Source organism: Galeopterus variegatus, unplaced genomic scaffold (genome assembly GCF_000696425.1).
Source record: "Galeopterus variegatus unplaced genomic scaffold, G_variegatus-3.0.2 Scaffold2310, whole genome shotgun sequence".
Classification (NCBI taxonomy): Eukaryota; Metazoa; Chordata; class Mammalia; order Dermoptera; family Cynocephalidae; genus Galeopterus; species Galeopterus variegatus.
Genome location: NW_007728421.1, coordinates 99,213 through 113,060, shown reverse-complemented (window position 1 = coordinate 113,060; position 13,848 = coordinate 99,213). Strand labels below are relative to the sequence as shown.

At 33.7% G+C, this 13,848-nt stretch overlaps 1 pseudogene; it reads right to left on the bottom strand.

The window, feature by feature from the left end:
• The window catches only part of LOC103597425, a 22,106-nt pseudogene extending 8,637 nt beyond the window's left edge, over positions 1 to 13,469 (bottom strand).
• Positions 13,470 to 13,848: the final 379 nt, after the last annotated feature.

Here is a 13,848-nt window from a genome sequence, read left to right as displayed (position 1 = left end):
CTGGGAAGTAGAGATGAGTTTTCTGTCTAATGGAAATGTTCTATATCTTGATGAAGTGTGGGTTATACAAGTGGTTGCATTTGATTAAATTCATTAAATTGTACACTTTTTACTTACACATTTCACACTATATAAGTTTTACTTTAAAAAATATTCTTAATAAATATTGAAGCCTAGCTGGTAGGTTTGGTTTTTGCAGTGGTAGGAGTCGGCAATTCTAAAACTCTTCTCTGTTTATTCTAGGCTTGAACAAATGAGTAAATAGATTGAAGATCATGAAAGCAAAGTTTCCCCTTGCTAAGAAAAATAGTTATGAATACGGAAAAGGTTGGAACTTTGATATTCCTCTGGTTATTTTCTCTATCACAAGTTCCTCACCTTCCACTCACTTAACTCAATAAAATCTGGCTTCTGCTTCTACTTCACTGAAACTTACTATACTAAGGTCACCAGTGGCTTCTATATTAGTATATCAAATAGGCATTTCTCAGGTGGCAACTTCATTAGACTTTCTGTACTATTTGAGATTGTTTGCCCATTCTTATTCTTGAAAAGTTTTCTTAATCTTGACTTTTGTGACATCGTATTGTCTACGTTTTTCCAACTCTCTGACCATTCTTTATCCTGCTTTCTAGTCACTTCTCTATGCTCAGATTTAAAGTTACTATCTTTCTGTGTTCCTCTCCATGCCTTCTTTTCTGTAAAATTCTGGATCTGGACACTTATATGTCTCTAATTACCAACCATATGCTGATGAATACAGAAGTTTTTATCTCTAGCCCAAATAACTGTCCAGTGCTTTAGTCGTGCATATTCAACTGCCTACTGGACACTTCTGTTTGAATGACTCAGAAGCAGCTCAACATAGACTTGACTAAAATTAAATTCATCATTTCCAACTTGTGCTCATGTGCCGATCTATCTTCATAACTAAGAAAGAAAACAATTGTGTCTTCCTTCCCTTTCTTCCTTCACCTTCACCAATTGCTACCATTTAAGCAAAATAATAACTACAATGCAATTGACACAGAACCGGGAATGTAGACACAAAATCAGTGTTAGTAAATGTCATTTGGATCATGCTGAATAGCTTGAACTCCAGAGCCAGAATGCCTGGGTTTAAATTCTGGTCTTTCCACTTACTAGCTGTGTGGATGTGGGCAAGTTACATAACGTTCTGTTTCTTAGTTTGCTCATCAAAAGATGGAGATTATAACAATACCTAACTCAGAAATTTTCTGCAAGTATTAAATGGTTTAATATATGAAAAGCACTTAGAAGTGTTTAGGAACACAATAAGTGTTATTTGTGTTAGCTGTTATTGTTATTGCTACAACAGGTATCATCCAAACTTTTGCGATGCTTCAGTGAGTAAACTTCCTAGATATCCAGCACTTGCTTCTTCCCATCCCTTCTGCCATTATTTTGGTCTACACGTTCATGCTTTTCTACTAGAATTATTACAATGGCCTCCTACTTTAGTCTCCTACCTTTAGCTTTGACTTCTGTCTCTCAGTTCCAGCTGCCCCCAAATTACACTTCCTAGACAAGCAGCCACTATTTCTTACCCTGCTGGATACCCTTCGCTGGATTCCTATTTTCTCTCAGAATAAAGTAAAAGTTATTCAAAATGTTATAAACTTCATGATCTTGCCTTTGCTTACTGCTCCAGCCTCATTTCTGCCTACCTTTGATATTTCACTCTGTATTCTTACCAAAAACAAAAATACCCTATTTCAGTGTCCTGAACACACCATGTTCACTCTTCATTACAGGTTTTCACACATTCTATTTCTTCTGTGTGGAATATTTCTCCCCTCACATTTTACTGGCTAGCTCCTACTCAACTTTTAGGTCTGTGTTTAGACATTATTTCTCCAGCACCAACTACGGGCTCCATGGTAATGTGTACTCCTCCATTAGAGAATTTATCACATGGTAAGGCAATTGCCTGTTTTCAGGTCTATCTCTGTCTTTAAACTGTAAGCTCTTTGCAGGCAGGGCTCCCATTTATCTTTTACAATTTTCACATCAGCTGGTAGTGCAATAACTGGCACATGGGGTGTGTTCAATGTGAACTGTCTGACTGAATGAATCCTCATCCACTAGGGAAAGAAACCCACCTAAAGCTGCAACAAATCTAAAATATAACAAATAAAAGAAAGCATTAATTTAGTCGTGGGAATTATGCTCACATAATTTACTCTTCTAAGAAAGAAGTGGCCCAGCCAGAAAAATAAATTTAAAAAACAAAAAAAAAGGATAAATTAATTTTTTAGAGAATCATAACTATTTATTGAAGGAATGTTATAATCTGAGGGCAAGTAATTATAATAGTTTTCAATTTATAAATGCTTATTTTTTCTATGTCTTCGGCTAAACATTCTTTTTGTTTTGTTTTCCCCCACCCAAACACTCAATACCTCTTACTCTATTATTACACTCCTTTTAGAGATAAGAAAACCAGGGCGGGGGGCGGGGAAGTTATTAAGTAGTAGAACTTGGACACAAACGGTCTTGGCCAATTCCAATCCTGCAGTCTGAACTACCATGCTATAATCCACACTAGTACTCAATACACTCCTCACAATAGCAACTGAGGACACCTAGCTAATATTGTGGAGCCAACTAGGGTGAAAAACTGATCCTGCTTACTCTCTAATACACTGGCATCTCCCCAACCCTAGTTCTATTCTATGAACAATGCATGCCAGAGTCAGATAGAGAGGATGAAATGGCAAGAAACTCCATCAAATTTTTTACTAATTGCTAATCATAATTTAAAAAGAACACTTTACTAATAAAGGTAGACATGAAAATGTTGCCATATTTTAGCAAAAAATACAATTCTGTCCATTCAAAAAAAATTGTTTACCTTCTTAAGAGCTTAGCAATCTCTCAGAGTCCTTAGCCCTACCATCAGAAATTACAGTCAAGTATTATATAAATGTATATGTACTTAAAATATAAAAAAATCTATTGCATAATGCAGTTTCGTTTAACTTTTCTGGTGACTGCTTTATGACAGTGACCTACATGGTCTGAAAATGTAATGTGACAATGAATATATCTGCTTTCCATCCCAAGGACATTCTTGAAAATGAGCTGTAATATTTCAAGAGTTTTATCCTTGTGAGTAAAATGTTAATAAATAGATAAATCTTTAACACTTGCCAAGCCATGAGCTTGTAGTCAGTAGAGCTAAAGGAAGAACATGATGTCTGAGGGGGTAGGACTAGAATACAAAATTTTTTAATGTTGTCACCCATTTAGAGTTTACCCCAATCTAGGAAGTTATTCTTGATCAAGTACTGAAGAGAATCACAAATGGGATAAGTCACTGGTATGGATCCATTTAGAAAGAAGAAGATCAAATAAACCATCCATACCAATGATACAATGTGAAATTCACATTGGAATTCTCTCCACAATGACCTGGAGGCATAAGGTGACTAGCTATGAGCCGTCCTACTGCTTACACACTTCCTCATGCTACAGGACAGAGATTATAAATTAGGCTTAAAGAGAATATCTCAGAAAAGGGAGAAATGCTCTTCTGAAGCTTATTGATTGATTATTTGAGACAAATTATTCAATAAGTATGATATTGTTGGTTTTGAGGTTAGTTTTGTCTAAAAAATGTATTGGTATTTATATTTGTCTTCACATCTGATTTTTAAATGTTTTTATAGTATTTGAATTATATACACTTGGTAATAATAACAACTAATAAAATAATACATAATATTTATTTGACCTTGCTAAGTATAAATAATTTTCCTAAATTTAATCCTCTCAACAACCCTCTGAGGCAAGCTACTCTTATAACCACAGTAAGAGCTTCACCTACATGAAATCACCAAAATAATTTCATGATACAACCCTATTTTTAAAACAAGTATTTCAAAAATGATAAAACTAAGTTTACAACAATTAAATAATTTGCAGTAAGACTCAGTAAATGTTAGGGTGGAGGTTACTTCTGTGAAGATTTATTGAATGGTCTCTTCAATGAAAGTTAGCAACCACCCAATGACTAGTTTACATCAGGTACTCATTGCTACCAGATACTTAGCACACGTAACCATTTAATTCTTCATTTTACAGACATTTATTGAGCATCTACAGGGTTCCAGGCATGATTCTTGTAGTGAAAATACAAGAAACACGTGGTCCACCATTCTTCTTATAAGTGTTACATTGGTCACAGTCAGGCATTATAAATATGAGGTTTGGTAATTACTATGACAAATGTTTAACAGCTATCATTTCATGGCTTCCTTTCTACTCCTTTTGCCCAATGCTAAGATTATACCAACTCAGTTCTAGAAGCATGTGATTTAATAAATTGCCTATTTAGGGCAGCCAGAGGTTTTACAGACCAGTATATGAAATACAGAGAAAATACCTGGGGTTGGGAATGAGACAACCTTAATATCTGAAAAAAATCACTATATTGTATGCCTTTTTGCAGTTCCAATGGCTTAATGAAAATTTATCTGAGCTGGGACACCCTTACCATATCGTTATTTAACTCTGTTTTAGACAATCTGTAGTTTAGTAATCACATACATCATCTTCATGTCATGGCAAAAGGTAATGGGGGCAAAACATGTATATTCATCAGCAATAATTATTAGAGCAAAGATTAATTGCTACCAATAATAATTAGTCAAGTTGATAATTAATGACCATAGCATACCTATAACAGCATAAAAAAGGCAATTAGGTTACTCATCGCTACATCTCATCTACCAAATTACAATTGTAAATGATAATACATATTGAGGACTTTATTGCTGCATAATTAATTGAAGACATGTTTTCAAGCCATGATTCACCAACTAATTTTATGCAAATAAATTTAGTGTAAATAAAGGATATAATGTAAATTTATTGCCTTAATTTACTGCAGCAAAATTGAACCATCCTATCTTATGTTAGGAAACGTATATAAATGTATTTGTTTAAATTTAATAGACATAGCTCTCGTTTCATCTGGAGTTCAGAATTACAAAGACTAGCAAGGGGATAATTCCACAGAATTTAATTTTTTTTATAGAACCAGATATTAAAGCAAGTAGCATTTGAGATAAGAACACTGAGAAAAGAAATATTAATAAAATACAAAAAATAATAGATCTCACTTTAATAACTAATAAAATCTTATAAAATGTGTGAAAATCAAGCATATAAATCAAAAAAGGTAACAATCTCTTACACCTCGACAAATACATACTTTACCAGGAAGAGGGAGAAGTACTAATAAGCTTCAAAATGGAAGGAGCATGGTCTGTGACATTTTTTATTTAGGGCTAGTCTAACTCCCCTTTCCTCCACAGATCAGTGTTGTGGTAGCCAAAAGTCAGCAGCCTGGCAGACAAAGGAGTAGTCTGACCACTTTCGGAGCTCTGTTAAGAAGCACCAGCCCCAGGAAACAGTGGATAGTATGTCTGAAATTACATATCCCTGTAAAATATCTATTCCCACGGTGTTGTGGCCATTTAATTTGCCTCAGAGCTCATCTCAATGGAGAAGAAGGGTGCCTTAACCCGAGGGAATTACCAAAACAATAGCAATGTTCTGACAACATCTCAGCCACCTGAGGCTGAGGTTTACATGGAGTAAACAAGTGAGGGAGAGATTAAAAAAGAAATCTTGGAGAACTAGATGACCACAGGGAGCTTTGAAATGTTGTTGCAACACAGTCACGGAGATCTCAAGGGCTGTATCCAAACCCATAAAAGACATGGGAGAAGAGGTATTAGTCATTCACATCTGACTGACCTTGCAACCCTGTAGAAGCAAGAAGTGAAAGCTAAGAATGTCATGGAAACTAAGTGAAATTTAGAAGTTTCTTATCACACAGATCCCCTTGGAAAAAATTATTCTATACAGAAAAGTCATTTTTAAAAATCTAATAGATCACTGGATGACCACTAAATTATATAGATCTAGAGATCTATAGAAGCCACACACACACACACACACACATCTCAATCACAGTGCTCAGTGGCTGTACACCGCCAGAAATACAGAATCTACAGAATTAGTTCAGGAAGGTCACTAAACAAATAAGCAGAAGCAAAAACGAAACAAAGTAAAAAAACAATAAAAGAGCAACAACAACAATAACAAATATCTAAACACGAATAATAACTCTTGGGGGTAGGGCGCTCTGATATGAGAGTGACTACAATAGATAAGGATAATTCAAAAAGTTTAAAAGTTTATGGAAGTATTTATACTGTCTTTTAACTCCATGTTTCCACAAACTTTTTGAAGTACCCTCATGTTGTATCAAAGTCCAATTTGCAATAAAAATTATAAAACATGAAAATAAACAGAAAAGCGTGCCACATGCACACAGGGGGAAAAGCACCCAACACAAAATGTCCCTGAGTAGTCCCAATTTTGGACTTAACAAAATCTTAAATAACTTACTATAGATATGTTCAAAGAATTAACAAAACCGTTTGTAAAGCACTCAAAGAAACAGATGACACTGTCTTACAAAATAAAAAATTAATAAAACAATAGAAATTATATATACATATATAAAAGAACCAAATAGAAATTTTGATGTCTCACCAAATTAAGACTATTGATAAAGAAATAGAATTTTAAAAAAATAAATAAAAATTCTGGTTGTGAAAAGACCAAAAACTGAAATAAAAAATTCATAGGAGAGTCTCAATGACAGATTTGAGCTGGCAGAAAAGAATTAGCAAACTTGGAGATAAGTCAATAGAGATAATCCAGTTTTAGTAGCAGAATGGTAAAGAATAAAGAAGGTGAGAAGAACCTCAGAGAATTATGGGACACCATTAAGTGTACCAAAATAAACATAATTAAGGCCCTAGAGGAGAGAACAAAGAGAAGGAGCAAAAGGAATATTTGAAAAATAATGGCTGTAAACTTCCAAAATTTATGGAAAATGTTAATCTGCATTCAAGAACATCAGTGAACTCCACATAGAATAAATTAAGAGATTCACAACTAGATAGATTGAGTCAAATTGATGAAAATCAAAGACCAGAAAAACCAAAAGAAAAAACCAAAAACAGAACTCTTGAAAACAGTGAGAGAAAACCACTTATCAATTACAAGAATCCTCAATAAGATTAATAACTGACTTATCATTAGAATCTATGGATGTCAAAAGATAGTGGATGATATTTCCAAAGTGCTAAAATAAAAATGCTGTTCTCCAAGGATTCTATATCCAGCTAAACTCTCCCTTTAAAATGAATGAAAAATTAACACTTCCTAGATTTTTGAAAATGGGGAGGGGAGATAATTTGTTACTAGAAGATCTACTCTATCAAAAAAATTTTTTTTTTAAGCGGCCATTCAGGCTGAAAGGACATTTGAATCCACATGAACTAATAAAGAGCATTGGTAAAGGGTACTACCTAGGTAAATACAAAACAAGATATAAACACATATTTGTTCATAACTCTATCTGTTTTAAAAGACAACTGTATAAACTGATAATTATAAAACTCTGTTGGTAGGCTTATAATGTATAAAGGTATAATTTGTGTAACAATAACAGTACAGAGAAGGGAAGAGAAACAAAAACATATTGGAGCAAAGATTTGTATACCTTAGATATGAAGTTAGTATCAATTCAAACTAGATTGTTTTAAGTCATGATGCTAATTGAAATCCCCCCAAAAATCACTAGGAAATTAACTTTAAAAATATAGTAAAACAATAAGGCAGTGTAAATGTTATAGTAGAAAATATCTGCTTAACAAAAAAAAGGCAGTAATTGAGGAATGTAGGGACAAAGACATAATACATGTATGGAATACAAATAGCAGAAGGCCAGGCATATATCTTACCTCATCAGTAATTACTTTAAATGCAAATTGGTTAAGTACTCTATTCAAAAGGCAGAGTTTGTCAGAATGGACCAAAAATTTTTTTTAAAATTGATGACAAAAACACAAACATGATCCAAAGAAAGCAGTCTAGAAGAGACACACTTTAGATTCTAAGACACAAATAGATTGAAAGTAAATGGATAAAAATATATATAATATGCAAACAAACAACCAAGCCAAAACTGGACTGGAAATACTAATATCTGCTATAAATAGACTTTAAAGCAAAAATTGTTACTAGAGTCAAAGGATGACATTTTATGAAGACAAGAATATCAAATCATCAGAAAGATGTAACAATTGTAAATATATATGTAACTAACAACACAGCCCTTAAAAACATGAAGCAAAAACTGATGAAATAGAAAGGAGAAATAGACAATTAACCAATAATAACTGGAGAATAACCCACTTTTAATTATTGATAGACCAACTAGGTAGAAGATAAGCAAGGAAATAAAAGTGAAACAACATTGTAAACCAACTAGATCTAAAAGGCCCTTTTAGGACATTCAGTCCAACAACTGCCTAATACACTTCTTTTCAAGCACATATGGAACATTGTCCAGAACAGCTTATATGCTAGGTCTTAAAACAAGTCTCAGTAAATTTAAAATATTAAAATCACACTAAGCATGTTTTCCAATCAAAATAGAATAAAATTAGAAATCAAAAACAGAAAAAAAATTGAAAATTATACAAATATGTGTATATTAAATATTTCTAAGAAAAGGATCAAAGAAAAAAATCAAAAGAGAAATTATAAAATACTTTGAGGTGAATAAAAACTAAAATGCAATATATCAAAATTTATGAGTTCAACTAAAGCAATGCTTAGAAGAAAATTCATACCTGTAAATGCCTATAATATAAAAGAAAAAACACTTCAAATCAATACCCTAATTTTCTACTTTAAGAAACCAGAAAAGAAGAAGAGTACACTAAATTAAAAGCAGGATATGGGAAGAAATAAAGATTACAGCAGAAATAAAGAAATAAAATATTGAAAATCAATAGAGAAAATCAATGAAACTAAAAGTTAGTTCTTGAAAAGATCAACAAAATTGACACAATGCTAGCTAAACTAAACAAAAAAAAAGAGAGAGAAGACTGAAATTACTATAATGAGGAATGAAAAAGTGGATATTAATACCAAACTTACAGAAATAAAAAGTTACAAGGAAATACTATGAATAATTGTACACCAAGTATTAGATATCTTAGATGAAATGGACAAATTTATAGAAAGACACTAAGTAAAGTAAAGGACTCAAGAAGAAAGAGGAAATCTGAATAGACCTATAAAAAAATAAGAGATTGAATTAGAAATTTTTTAAATCTACAAAGATTAATTCTACCAAACTTTTAGAAATGTGATACCAATTCTTCACAAACTCTTTCAAAAAATAGAAGAGGAGAGAACACCTTCCAACTCATTCTATAAGGTTAGTATTACTCTGATTAAAAACAAAAATAAGAACAAAAACAAAAAACTGGCAAAGACACCACAAGAAAAGAAAACTACGTATCAATATAATTTTTAAATATTAGATGTAAGTACTGAACAATCAGCAAACAAAACCAAGAACTTTAAAAAAAAAAGCATTATATTCCATGACCAAGTGTTGATTATCCCAAGAATGCAATATCAGATTAACAGCCCCCCCCAAAAAATTAATATACTACAGATTACTTACAGAATGAAAAGACCAAAAAAAAAAGCTCATCACAATAATCACTAAACTTTAAAGAGGAAGGGAATACATGAAACTCCACATGTAACATTTTTCTTAATGTAGAAAAACTGGATGTTTTTCCACTGAAATGAGGAACAAGACAAGGATGTTCACTCTTGCCATTGTATTCAACTTTGTACTGGAGGTTTTAACCAGTACAATAAGAAAGAAAAAGCATAAAATTGAAAGAAAGAAGTAAATTTATCTCTATTTGCAAATGACCTTATATTGTATACAGATAATCCTAAGGTATACACTAAAAACTATAAAACTAATAAATGAATTCAGCAATGTTACAGATTATGAGATTAATATGCAAAAATCAATTATATTTCTATACAGTAGCAATAAGCAATATAAAAATAAAATTAAGGGGCCGGCCCGGTGGCGCACTGCTACAGTGCGCCGCTTGGGAGCGCGGCGGCGCTCCCGCCAAGGGTTCGGATCCCACATGCAGACTGGTTCCCGTTCACTGGCTGAGCGAGGTGCGGGTGCGACACTGAGGGTTGCGATCCTGTTGCCGGTCCCGGTCCGGTACGGGCGCGACACTGAGGGTTGCGATCCGTTGCCAGATATGAAAAAAGACAAAAAGGAAAAAAAAATAAAATAAAATAAAATAAAATTAAGAAAGACAATTCCATATACAAGGTATCAACATAAATGAATGTAAAAAAAAATAAATTTAACAAATGAAGTGCCAAACATGTACACTAACTGCAAAATATTATTTTAAAAAATGAAATAATATCTTTTTTTTTTTTTCCCTTTTTGTCTTTTTTCATGACCGGCAACGGATCGCAACCCTCAGTGTCGCCCCCGTACCGGCCTGGGACCGGCAACGGGATCGCAACCCTCAGTGTTGCTCCCTGCACCTCGCTCAGCCAATGAGCGGGAACCGGTCTGTATGTGGGATCCGAACCCTCGGCGGGAGCGCCACCGCACTTCCCAAGCGGCGCACTGTAGCAGTGCGCCACCGGGCCGGCCCAAAAATGAAATAATATCTAAATGGAAATATATCACATGTTCATGGATCTGAAGACTTGATGTTGTTTACATGACAATACTCCCCAAATTGGTCTACCGATTCAATGCAATCCATATTAAACTCCCAGTTGCCATTTTTTTTTTAAGAAATTGATAGGCTGATCTTAAAACATATGGAAATACAAGAGTCCCACAGACAGCCAAAATAATCTTTAAAAAACAAAATAGAGTTAGAAAACTTTTACTTTCCAGTTTTAAAACTTAACACAAAGCTATGGTTATCAAGACTATGGCCTTGGCATAAGGGTAGACATACAGATAAATGGAATAGAAATGAGAGTCCAGAAATAAATCCTCACACTTTTTATAAACTGATTTTTGAGCAGGGTTCCAGGACAATTCAATAGGAAGAAACACACTTTTCAACAAAAGATTCTGGGACAACTGAAAATCCACAATGCAAAATAATGAGTTTGGCCTCTACCATAACCATACAGAAAATTAAATCAAACTTGATCATAGACATAATAAATGTAAGAGCTAAAACTATAGAGCTCCTAATAAAAAAAGGTAAATCTTCCTGACCAAATAATCCAATTCAAAAATGAGTAAAATATTTGAACAATAATTTGTCCAAAGAAGATTAACAAATGGCCAAAAGATATATGAAAAGATTTCCAACAGTAGTCATAGATTCAGATCAAAACCACGATGAGATACCATTTTTCATCCACTAGGATGGCTATAATCTCAGAGAAAGGAAATAGTAGCGTTAATGAGAATTTAGAGAAATGGAATGCTTATACACTGTTGATGGGAATGTAAAACGGTCTAGTTGCTCTGGAAAACAGGCAGTTCCTCAAAAGGTTAACTAAGGAGTTAACGTGATACTGCAATTCCACTCCCAGGCATATACCGGAGAGAAATTAAAATGTATGTTCACATAAAAACTAGTGCACTAATGTTCATAACAGCATTATTCGTAACAACCCCAAAGTGGAAACAACCTGTATATTTACAATGTAATATTATTCGGCAATAAAAAAAAGGCTGAAGTACCGATGCATGCTACTACATGTATGAACTTTGAAAGTATCCTTATTAAAAGAATCCAGTCACAAAAACCCACTTATTGTATAATTCTATTTATATGAAATGTCCAGAATAGGCAAATATGGAAACAGAGAGTAATCAGTGAGCTAAATACTTCAAGTTGACCAATTTAATTATACCTCTATAATGTTATTTAAACAACTAAACCACCAGCCTCCTCTCCCCCAGAAAAAGATGGAAAAAATAAAACTCAGAGTAATAATTTTAAGATACTCAATATGCTTTTTGAAAATAGAATGAATGAGTAATGAGTAGTGTGTCATAAACCCTGATTCAGCAAAAAAGATTCTATGGTCATCCATAGAAGTGCAGAAAGCATGCCACTAAGAGAGAGTCCATGACAGCAACAATTTGACTTAAGGAGAAAGTCCATTTGGTGTTTGGTGCTTGGTATTTTTAGAGAAGGATTTCATGCAAGAAAACTCTAATTGCTTGAGTGTATTGGATGTTGCTAAAATGCTGAGTGGTGAAGTTTTCATACCTATGCCTGAGAAAGTCCATTTGGTGTTTGGTGCTTGGTATTTTTAGAGAAGGATTTCATGCAAGAAAACTCTGATTGCTTGAGTGTATTGGATGTTGCTAAAATGCTGAGTGGTGAAGTTTTCATACCTATGCCTCTTTCTTTTCAGAAATAAATAGACCTGAATTCCTATTTCTATCACCCTTGTGATGGGAGGTAGCCCTCTGACAATTTGATTGAGTTCAAGACCATAAAGGACAAAGGGAAGAAAACCTGAGAAATAAAAGCCTTTTTAGCTTCTGAGAATCATTTTCTATCTAAGTTCAGTATTGAATCTCCAAGAAATTGTGATAAGCCACCAGTGATCCATTCAGAATGAGCAGGCATTGGCCTTAGTATGCATAGATGATTTCCAGTTCAATTTAGTTTCCAGACTACATTAGAATACTGCATACTAGCCTTATAATAAATCCCTTTAGCTTCTGTAGGTTTCCAGAAGAGTTTTCCAAGAACAAAAAACAGCAAGGTCATGTTGAAAGTAGCCTCATAATAAGAAATATAAACAGTACAAATGGGAGGGTGTGTAGATATAATCTGAATATGAAATCAGCTGATTTGGATCCCCTGATCGTATCATTTGCTCTCTCGCCTCACTCTTGCATCGACCTAGAACTAGATTCTATAAGTTCTTCCTCAAATGAAAGGTTAAAATCTATTCAATTTCCATAATCCTAAATGACCCTAAATCTTTTCTCCAACCTTGTACTGACAATATACACCTGGGATTTATTCATGTTACTTGATACATCATGAAAATAACTGGGTTACAGACCTTGTATAAAAATCAACTCTATATGCAGATCTTTTCTGTTGTGGTGCAGAGCAAGAAAAGACATGCCTGTAATCCACCACAGAACAATTTGCAAAAGAAAAAACTGTTAATAGTCACCAGAAGTGCCCCCAACTGTAAATGATGATGAAAATCATAAAAGCTAACACTTACTGGACATTTTCTGTATGTCATACCTTGTCATAAGCTCTTTATAAGTATGAGTTAATCCTCACAATAACCTTAGGAACTACGATGACACATAAATCAAGAAACTGAGGCATACACGGTTTCAAGAAATTGTCCTGGTTACTCAGTAAGTTAGGAAGGCAGGATTCCAAGTGGAGCAGTTGGGCTTGAGAGCCCGAGTTCTTAATCTTTATATCTAGTCCTGTATACTGAGAGCAGATGGTGTAGACTTCAATAGAATACTGTAAATCTATTTTTAAAACCATATCGGTTGCAAACAGCTAAAGGTCATCCTATGCCATTTGCATTTTCAAGGAGTAGTCAGAGTCATACTCATATATATATGTGTGTGTGTGTGTGTATACATATATGACATATATTCGAATTTATATGCAATTGAAAACAAATCAGATTTAAGTAACTTAGTTACTTATTAAAACAAATGAATAAATAACCTATAATGGTTAAAGCACTTAATGGACAGTAAAGAAATGTCACTTTTCTATATGTCTCACAATACTTTAGAGTCCACATCTGTAAATGAGAGAGGTGGAAGATTTGGCTTTAAACACTGCTTAGAATATAATGGCTATAAAATTGTTTCTATGATCTACTTCAAATTCCTACATACATATCCTCTGCCTT